The following is an 11,248-nucleotide window of genomic DNA, read 5'->3' as shown; positions in this document are numbered from 1 at the left end:
AATATACTCTGAGAAAAATGTACTAAATTTTAACGAATATTTATTTGAATAGTATACTAACTTAACATTTTACTTACGGTAAATACATATTTACAAAATAAAAAATGATATTTAAATTAAATAAATTGTTCGTGTATATATTCAAATATAAATATATATGTTTAGTAAATATTCAGCTAATATTATTCAAACAAATATTTATTCAGATTTAGTATTTATTGCAGTAACTCTATTGGCTTATTAGATTTCATTACGTATATTTTTTTACAAATCTGAAAATAATCTTCTTTTAGATATAATATGACATACAAATAGCTCGAATAAAAGTTGTCGTACAAGAGCTCTCTGTGAAATGAAAACTGTCTACGAGCTTAACATTTATTTATATCACTTTCTCGTTCAAAATTCTGTTAAATCTCATTTACATCAACAATGAGTGAAATCTTTGCCAGACCAAGAATTATCTTAAACCAAGATTCTAATTACCAGAATATTAAGATCAGCTTCAGCTGTGAAGAGATAAAATTAATTGTACTTAAAGACGTGCTTTATTCTGATTACAGGTATCCAGCAACGAATACTTCAGCGTTAGTTTCGAGGTAGGCGATGACGTCTTGACTTCCTTCGACCGGGAGGAGTTTTTGCCGGCAACTCGAGGAACTTACCTGGTGTGAGTGAAGCTTTATCGTACTTTTAATACTTCGCGCATTCGCGTCGCCGTAGGGGGCGATAAATTTTCACGCGTGTCACGTCGCGAATGACAATATGGCGATATTTATAGACGCGCAACGGAACACCGCAATACGCTCGTCCCGGGACCGATTATTATCCATGCGGATAACCGCTGTATTACGTCATACGACTTACGAAACCCTCCAAGTTGCAAGCGAGGACGTGAAAAATGTTTGCCGTCCGCCCTCGCGACATCATTGTTCTGTTATCTCACGATGGTCGATCCTGAGGCGGATCAGTTTCAGAATATTCGTCCCGACATCGACATCTTTCATCTCCCATCGTTGTCGCGAGATTAAAATTCACTCTCAATGCGAAAAATCTTCGTTCTACCTACCTACGCGATCAATAATGCTTCATAATTATTATATTATCTCTTCATTATTTCTCCATATTTCTATATGAAAATGTAATTTCAATTTCGCAGTATCTGTTGAAATACGATTGGCAAAACGATAGCATTATATTCGTCAATTACACAGTGAACTTACAATTTATTTCCATCATATGTGATATACGATTCTCATTGCAACGTGGCGTTTTTTTTTACGAGAGAGAATATTTTCCGGAGCGCAAATTTCTGAAATCATCAATTTCACGTTCAACGTTTTTTACCATTAATTCTCACTAATTAATGCCTGCAGAGACATGCTTGAAATATATACTACGTAATGCCTATCATTAAAGAACATTTCGCCATTAAGTCAAATACCATCGTCATGTATCACATGTTGTTAAACGACGACCGAAGATATACCAACCGACTGCGTTACATTCAATCTTCTTTAGATTCATTCGCGAAAAAAGGAGATAGCTCCTCCTACCTCTTTTATCGACCTCTGAGACGATCCATTAAAGAAAGAGGAGAAGAAGAAAAAAAGGCAAGAAAGTACTTCCATTTTTGAAATCGTCAGGAGGTCTCGATTCTTCTTCTCTCCTCTCCCCTATAATTTTTTTGCTTTACAGGGTGTACCGATTTATTATCATGACGCTGCATTTATCGTGGTGCATTTATAATAAGAGACAAGGAAAATATGATAAGTAGCGTCACGCATTCGAAAGCTTTATTTTATAATCAAGAGCATGGATTCACACAGAAAAATACATTAAAAATATTAAATTTCAATAAATATTCATTTGAATAGTTTTAATAAAATATTTATTAAATATTATATATAAATATATATTTATTTTTAATATAAAACCAATTAATTTAACCCTCAAATTCCACACTGATGGGAATTCGCTCTAGTAAAAATACCCATAGAAAACATATATTTTGACATATTTTTGCTTTTCATTTTCATAACAAAATTAACGTTCAAAGACTAAAAGCAACAAACAAGAAACAAATTCGCATAATGTCGAAGTTATGGTTGCGTGATGTGAAATTTGAGAATTAACTATCATTTTTTATTGATATAATATTATAAAAAGAATTATATTAAAATTTAATAATTTGATTTTAATGTATGGTATATTGTACGTAAGTAATAATTACTGGTTTTCAATTTTTCAAAAGTTCGTATATCCCCAAATTTATCAGGAGTTCATCAAGCATCAGAGAGAGATTTACTCAAAGTAATTATTTAAAAAATTCTAGTAAATTTAATACTTTAATTAACATTATTAAATTAATAAATTTAATTTGATTGTTATGTAAAATTCTTCTTCGAATGAATTTTATAATATTTTTTTTAAAGAAAATTAATTAAGTACATAATAATGAGTTTTCCTCTAACATTTGTAATAAGCACATTTTAAATTCATTATCAATAAAATAGTGTTTATTAAAGATAACCGTTACTTAAAAGAAAGAAAGTAAATTGAATAATCATATTTTTTAACAATAGAATTATATTTTTTGCAAAATTATCTTGATGATTTATTCAGGAGACCTTTTATTCTTTGTTTGTTTTAATCAGTACAGACATATGAACACTCTCGTTTATCCGTGAGAAATTTATTCACAAACAAAAAAAGAAAGAGACACGATTAATTAAAAATTCTTTTCCGGTATAAAGAAAGGATGTCATTTTAATATATACGCTGATTAGGAATTAAATTTGTTAATTTAATAATGTTAATTAAAGTATTAAATTTACTAGAATTTTTTAAATAAATACTTTGAGTAAATCTCTCTCTGATGCTTGTGTTGAATTCATGATGCGGATATATGAATTCTTGAAAAATTAAAAAACAAGTAATTATTACTTACAATAGCAATCTATCTCGCAGTTTTGTAGTGCCACTTCTCCAACTTTTCTGTGATTTTTCGAGAGTGAGTAATAAATTAATGGGCAAAATTTACTGACAAAGAATCTCCCAAGAAATGAACGGGATGCACTTTAAAACGTCGCTGTTTTAGAAACGTCCCAAACTTTTGAAAAGCTTTGACTCATTTGAACAGCCATTTAATGTTCAGCAATCAAGTAGCTTAATAGTCCAGGCGGTTATTATGACAAGCGTGATATTTATAGAAAAACTTTTAGAAACTTTATAGATGGATAATGAACGTAGAAATCTCCTTTCAGAAAATTAAAACGTGACTTTTCAATTTTTTTAATCCTCTTAGCTTTCGTTATTTATCAGATTCACAAACAATTCGAACATCATCGTCGCTATTCTTGTCTTTAATCAAATTCACCTGATTGCTATATCCTTGACTAATATCTTTGTCTTACGTAACAAGTAGTATCAAAAAATAAAGGCGTTGTATCATGAAAGGACAATACTACCAGTAACCTGTCGCTATGGTGCATGTGAAAGCGCCTTACGCTTTCAAACGGATTACTCTTAATTGCCAAGTATTGTTACGCTGCGAGCAGAGAATTGCACAAAGCCCGCGTGCGTCCCGCTTTTGTCGCGTCTCTTCGTTTCGTCCCATGGAAAAATTCTCATTTTACCGGGATCGCGACCGCGCGACACGCGGTTTGCATGAAAAGCATACTGTTCATCACAACACGGGATCTTTCTCGTCTCAGATCACGCGGATCGTTTTGTTGCTCATAATAACCTCCTGAAGCTACGGCTTGCATAACAATTAAACGCGCGTTACCGTTTCTTGCGAGAGTCAAAAGAGGAAAAGAATTCAATTCGCGTGATTGTAAAGAACTCGATTTGACACCCTTTTAATATGGAATATGTCTTTAGGATAAAAAAGAATAATTCACAAATCAGATAGTGATTTCTCTTCTTCATTTCTATTTCAGACTTGTCACAAATTTCTAACTTACAATTCCATAACTTTTCTTTGATTTCCAGACAAAATTTTATGATCTTCCTTGATACTTTTAATAACATTTTGAATTTTTTATATTTTCGTCCTGATTTGGAAACCGTCAAATATTTTGTTAGAAGAGTAATTTATAACAGCAATGTGTAAATTACTGTTAATGTTATTTACACTGCTTGCATTTAATTGTTAAGTTGATAATATATTCCAAAATGTATAGAGATGTGATGCTGTAAGCACATTTAAAGTTCAAGCACTTCTTTAAAGCTAAGAATTTTAATTTTTCAGAAAATTTTGTAATCTTTATAATTTTCCTGATCGTTTTTAATTTCTCTGACATTTTCCTGATTTCCAATTTTGTATCAACCCTGTATTTATTCTCTCAAGTCGAATTTATTTCGATTGAAAAATTTCTCTTTCTCTTAGTTGATTACGTGTTAATTATTTATGTATGACACCTTAATTAATTATTCGATGTCTAAGAAAATTCAGCGACAGGTGCATTTATGTAGAAGGCATGAAATATAGCCCTTCCTTTCTCTATTTTCCCTCCTTCTTCGCATTCGAAGTATCTCATGCTGACACATCGGGAAATGTATATTAACGACGAGTATCGCTGAGTCACTCACTTTGAAATGACATACCGCTATTTAGAATGTTAACGTGCGCATATATACCATACATGCATACACATGTTCATATCTAGCTAGGTGGCTGTCGCATCAGCCAGTGATTTATAGCAATTTAATGCGACTGGATACGTTCAATAAATATGAACGGGGCGCAAAGGGACAGTCCTGTTCAAACGATATATATCGTAACTGTAGGAGAAAATATAAAAACGAGTAAAAGGTGAAAACGATTTTGCGTTACAAAGATTGCATCTTCGTACGGAAACTAAAACTCAATGGACATTACGTCATAACACAAACAAACAACAAACAAATTATGGATAATGACTGCTTTCGATTGAATAAACATCATTACTTGCTTTTTAATGAAAGAAAAATCAGCTGAATCAAGTTGTAATATAATTATTTATATTTATACAATGATGTAAATCTCACTTTATATTATTACATTATTTAACATATCTGTTTTATATAAATAATTATTGTTATCTCTGTTATCTATTATTTTCTAAACATTTTGTATTGATCTTTTAATTTTACATTACAAACCTATGAAGTGACGATGAAAAATTACATTGACAAACATTAATTGAACTTAAGAGGCTTAGGAAATTTGTAAGCTTTATTTATTTGCAGTACTTGACATCATAAAATTTCGAATTAATATTGCATTTTATTAAAAAAAGAAAAGTATTCGATTTCAAAAGGCGCAAAGTTTAAAAGTTTAAAAAAACTATATCCGAGCACACACAAGTGCCACTCTGTATGGCTGAAACGAAAGCTGCAAAGCCTGTAGAATGTGAAATAAAAAAAATGTCGGGAAACCGGACTGCCAAACGCAATGACGATTCGACTTTTAAGTACTTTGAACAAGCCACGTGCATCGTTTTCGATTTCGTGACGTTGCGTCATCGGTTTACTTTACTTGCATCAATACACTTCGAAATTTTAATTTTACGAATTTTTAGCTTGACCTGATGCAATTGCAACATACTCGTGTATCATCCAGTTTTTTATTTGACATTTCACTGCTTCAATAAAATCCACAATTTAAATATTCGACTAGAATTTCACGCTTGAAAATGTGAAAAAATATCGTAAAATATATTTATTTAAGAAAATCAGGCAAATTATTTTGACGAGAATAATGGTTACCAAGTTGCGCCTTTGAGACGGGACCGTCCAAGAAAAGCTTTTGTTTTGATACATATTAGTTAATGTTAAATAACGAAGGCGCGGTGTAAAATGTACGAAAGCAAAGCTGAATAATGAAAGGGTTGTATAAAGCTTGGATAAATAAATTAATTTCTTATTCCTCTTGTTCGAATTTCCCGCCGACGAAATTTCTCCTCTGTCACTGTCTATACAGCATTATACAGCTTTCTTTAGGTAGGACGCGCTTTGTTCCACTTTATACCATTATTTCATTAGGCACTCCTTGTTCTTTTGAAATAAGCCGCCGGAAAAACTAAATGATATCTAGAAAACAAAGACAGATAAACTTTAGGCTACCGGAAAGCGACCGGTAATGTAAAATTTAAATACAATTAATTTCAACAACAAACTCGCACACGTAAATCTTCAACTCGCGATTGTTTTATGGTTTACCATTGGACGTAAAAAATGATTACTGTATGAATCAATTTAGTTACATCAACGACTTGTCGATATTTGTTCGATTTGTTCACATCGTTATTGTGGTTGATTATATAATTTCTGTTTTGCAAATTACGTAATGAATTTACAAATTCCCGTGGCAAAAGTGCGAAATTTTGGATGATTTGCATCATCAAGAAGCATGTGACAATAATTTTGCATAATTTGGTAAAATTTCTGTAGTCGCAGCATGAAGTGAATGGAAAACAAGGATAACAAATTTTATCCTTTAACGCGGAGGGTGCGCGTAATAATTTCTGATCCCTCGACTTGGAAACAACTTAGTCGCCTTCTCTAGTTACCTAACTCTGTCCGGAGAAAGCAACGGAGTTGATATATGTATTGTACAATGTTATATGATTCGTCTGTCGTGTCCAAACCAAGTGTATCATGTTCGCAATTTATTTTCGCTTAATATACACGAAAGCACGGTATGAAACGTCATTGAGAAATGCAATAAACGCGGATCAAACCGAGGATTATTGACTATCGGAATAGATACGAAAAATTAAAAGTAACCATCGACTTAGTGCTTTGAAATTAACAATAGAGTTATTTCTAAAACTGGGATTATTCAAGGAATTGAGAAGCGCATCTGGAAACTAAATGCATGATATTAAAAGAAGGAAGTCCTTTGTTAATGCAACAAATAAAAGTGAGTTCAAAAAGAACAGAGTTTAAAGAAGATGTTTTTAAAGACAAGGAATGACGGATGTTATTTCTGCGGATAAAAATACATTTGTAGTCTTCAGAAGTAATGGAATGAGTTAAAATCAATCTAAGACGCTTGCAAGAACATAATTAAACTTTGAAAACAATAACTACAACAATAAGATACGAACAATAATTGTTTACTTGAAGAAGAAGTATAACATTAGCTTTGCATGCTAAAAAAGGAAAGATTATTTATAATTTTTTTTATAATGTTAAAAGAAATGATTTAATATAAAAATATAAAATAAATGTATAACAATCTGATTAAACAACTTCAAACCATCTGATGAAATATTTTTAAAGTTTATAATATTTTAATCTTTCTCTAAACATTTTTTAAATCTTATATCGCGCACGTATAATTAATTACATATTCTCCTTGAAATTTTTTTCATGTAAATTCACAAATTCTGTATGATATATGGACGAATATATCATTCCTTTTTACAAAAAAAATGTACGATATTTTGCAATCGAATTTATTTCTGGAAAAATTATAAATTTATTTTATTAATTTATTTTATATTTATTGCATCTCGTTTCGCTTGAAGTTAAAATACTCTTTAAAGTACGAGATATTCCTTTACGGATTTTGCGCGAGGTCTTTTTAAGAGATTTCTTTAATCGCCGTAGAGTCCGACTGAAAAGTACCTAAAATTGAATTACTTATATACTTTTATTCTCAAAAGTTGAGGGGATTACGCGGATGAACAGATTGTAGTGGGAAGTAAAATTCGTAGACGAGAATTAAAATTTGTATTTCTCGACGAGAGCTTCACGATGATCGTGATAGCAGTTTAAAACAGACAGGAAATTTTTCAAAACGTGTTTGTGCAATATTTTCTACTTTTAATTAACTGATATAACGCAAGCTGTATTAGTTCTTATATCGCGTTTGTGATACGTAGATCGATTACCATTTTATAATGTCATGGAAGTTGGATGGCAGATTACAACTTGTACTTTATTACGAAAATATTGTCAAGTATTTCCACCGTCGAAAAATACGGAAATGATTTAACTCTCACTGTATTATGTGTTACAGGGATGTGCTGAGTCCAGCTTGTGAGCGTCGCGGCGTCGATTTATCGCGCGTCGAAGTTCTGGACAGTTCCTCGACGCCGTTATCCCTGCTGACGACGGACGCTTCCACCCTCGGCGGAAAACACCTACGAGTAATCGGTGAGAGAGATTGCATATTTCATAACATTCGGATTTAAGTAAATTCTGTTCAAGGATTTACTTATACAATAATGGACAGCGTATGCGTGCTCGATTGATTTTTCGATTTTTGCTTCCTTGCTGTCGCGTCGTATTTTATTCTACCCCATTAGACTTAATCAATGATAAATATTGAAATATATTCTTACTTATTTCACACTAACGTATATAAAAGAACGATTTTATAATCACAGCGTCTACATAGTCAAAAAATTTTAACTATTATAGATTTGAATTTTATTGAATTACATCAAAATAATGTAGAACGTTGAAATAATGCTGCGAAAAGTAATAATTATTTTGGTGGTCAAAACAATATTATCAATTAATTCATTTTAAGTTATAAACTAACTAAATTTTTAGATAACGTAATATTCTTCGCAATATATTAGAATAAAATTAAATGTTTTAACGAATTTGTTTGCTCGTATACCCTTTTCTCTCTTTATTATTAGTTTGAAAAAAAAAGAAAGAAGAACTTAACGAGCCTTCTCACTACATGTTTAAATTTTTAGATACTTCAGTAAAAATTTCTTTTTGTGTAAAGCTTCGTAGCAATCATACGCGTAATATATAGACGTTTTTAAAATAATAACTAAAACAGAAACGCGTTTTGCGATAGAGAAGGATAGACTGTAATTGAGCCTTGTATGTCATAGTACTAAATAAATTAATTATCGTACAGACTGTTTGACATTAATTTTCACACGTTCCTTTAAACGCACTACTCAATGCTTGGTTTCGACTACCATAATTAATTAATTATTAATAGTGCATTGGAACGCTCCGGCTCATTTGCGGCTAGCGAATATTGAGCACAATCAATTATTCTACACCGAATGAGATGGTCTGGCGAATTCCCGAGGTTTGATTAATCTACAACCGCATAGACACAGTCCGAAGTTGAGTGACATAAATCGCAAATGGATCATACGCATTGAAGAAAGTCTAGGTTTTTGATAAAGAGAATACAGGCAACTGTCGTAAATTATCGAAGTCAAAATAATAGAGTCTGATATTTATATCACTAAACGGATTCTAGATTTAACTTTCTTGCAGACATTCTTTAAGAAAGTTAAATCTAGAATCCGTTTTGTGAACATTCTTCCGATGATATTTTGAGAGAAAGTACTTAGCTTTTTTTTAAATCCTATTGGACTTTTTTTAATTTCGTTTTTATTTAAATTAATTCTTTTTAGAATTTTCGAGGAATGCTTTCTAAGGTATTCTCTGTATCGAGTTAAAAAACTCTGTAAATTTCCTCGTACATTTTTAAGATGTTGGAAAATATAGCTTATATTAGGTGGTTAAGTTTATACTTAATTAAGCTATATGTAATCGTCTTAAGCGCAAAGTTTATCGATTAAACGCGCGAAATAATTCAACGTCTTTGTTAAATCATCATGGATCATGCACAAACCATCCCCTTGTTTCTCTTGATTAATTTAATTATCTTCCGGCGACTTGGGGCAACGAAGATATCTGGTGACGACAAGCGAAGGTTTTAAAGAATGGTTAATAGATAATGAAGAACGGACGAGTAATTAAATTTACCTTCTTTGCAGTCTGGTCAGACGGATAATGAAAGCTTGGAAGAAGCAGACTGACCGATAAAATTCTTTTTCTCTGCGTGTATTTTTAAGTGTTTTAAGGAATATGCTTTCTTCTAATAAAAAATGCATAATTTTGCAATTTAATTTTTGATGACAGATAATTCTAATAACTACAAATAAATTTTTAATTGCGCGTCCGAGCGAAAATTGCTTCACACTGTTATATATCAAAGGAGCAATGATAACCCACAATCTCTTAAATTAAAAATAATATTTATTTTTAATTTCCGTGTATGTTAAAATGTAAATTAATCTATTTCTGTGGTTAGTTTCAAAGTAAACAATGTCTACATTAACATAAGTATACTTAGTAAATAATTAATTTAATTAAATCAAATATAACCCTATATATTTTCTTGAGTCAAAGCATTTAAAATAAAATTAATATAAGGCTCAATTAAAATCACAATTATTTAAATTGCTACAAAAAAAGGAGTTATGAGCGAAAGTTAGGTGTTCATATTATTAAAACAATCTTGTTAATGAACAAATATTTCGACCTTTATTATAACTCTTCGATAGTTCAAAAATTTATCTGTACATAATTAAATACGGTACATAATAACTATAAGATCAGTATTAATCGAGAGGGTTTATCTATCAGTTTAATAAGTCAGTGTCTTTTTTTAACTTTTTTTCCAAAATTTGACTTATTTTCCAACATGGTCTTTTTTTCTTAAATCATTGACTTATCAAACTGCTTATTTATTTAAAACTGTCAAACGTTTATCAAACTTTACGATTAACTGCTTAACAACTATGAACATTTTAATAAGCGCAGTTTGCCCAACAATCTTATTAATTTGTAATTAAAACCTTTTAACTTGCTCTGTTTTGTTGAACCATCGTCCATAACGTAAAAATCTTTTACGATATGTACGATAATCCAACTTATTAAATTATTAACTTTATTGTTTTAATAAAATTAATGGTATATTGAGTAAGAATGGCAATCTAAAAAATGACTAAATAGTTAACCTAAATTGGGTATAACTTGACATTTAACAGCATCGCAGACAATTGAATTACTTTTGACTTGTACAAAATACATTTGCTATTATAATTATTTCTTTTAATTACAATTTAATTACCATCTTTGTTAACAATGTTTAGTTCTAATTCCCAATAGTGTTAACTTATCTTTTAACCATTTTGTATACTATTGCACGTTAGATAGCAGTTATTTCGTAAAAGAGAAAATATAAAGGGAAAAGATAGAGCAAAAAATGCACTCGCGCTTTACATGGAGTTTAAACACATTTTTATCCATTCGAATATACATATAAGTAAATCGTGAATCCACAGCTGGTCGTTTCATACCGGCTTCATGCCTCTACCCTCATTTTTCTGTGTCTGTAGGATATTTGAAGTGCAACACAATTGTGTGTGTATGCAAACAATGCATCTTAATTCAATAATTTATTGAGGCGATAAATTTCGTCGTA

The 11,248-nt window shown here is 30.9% G+C and overlaps 1 protein-coding gene across 1 annotated transcript in view; it reads left to right on the top strand.

The window, feature by feature from the left end:
- Positions 1-575: 575 nt before the first annotated feature.
- The window catches only part of LOC108779509 (pleckstrin homology domain-containing family G member 5), a 32,379-nt gene continuing 21,706 nt past the window's right edge, over positions 576-11,248 (top strand). The window contains exons 1-2 of the mRNA XM_018546932.1: positions 576-670; positions 8,015-8,151. The gene's annotated coding sequence lies outside the window, so the exon portion shown is untranslated. The remainder of the gene's footprint in view (positions 671-8,014; positions 8,152-11,248) is intronic.

The sequence above is a fragment of the Cyphomyrmex costatus genome, unplaced genomic scaffold (genome assembly GCF_001594065.2).
Source record: "Cyphomyrmex costatus isolate MS0001 unplaced genomic scaffold, Ccosl1.0 scaffold60, whole genome shotgun sequence".
Classification (NCBI taxonomy): domain Eukaryota; kingdom Metazoa; phylum Arthropoda; class Insecta; order Hymenoptera; family Formicidae; genus Cyphomyrmex; species Cyphomyrmex costatus.
This window is presented reverse-complemented; position numbering and strand designations above follow the sequence as displayed.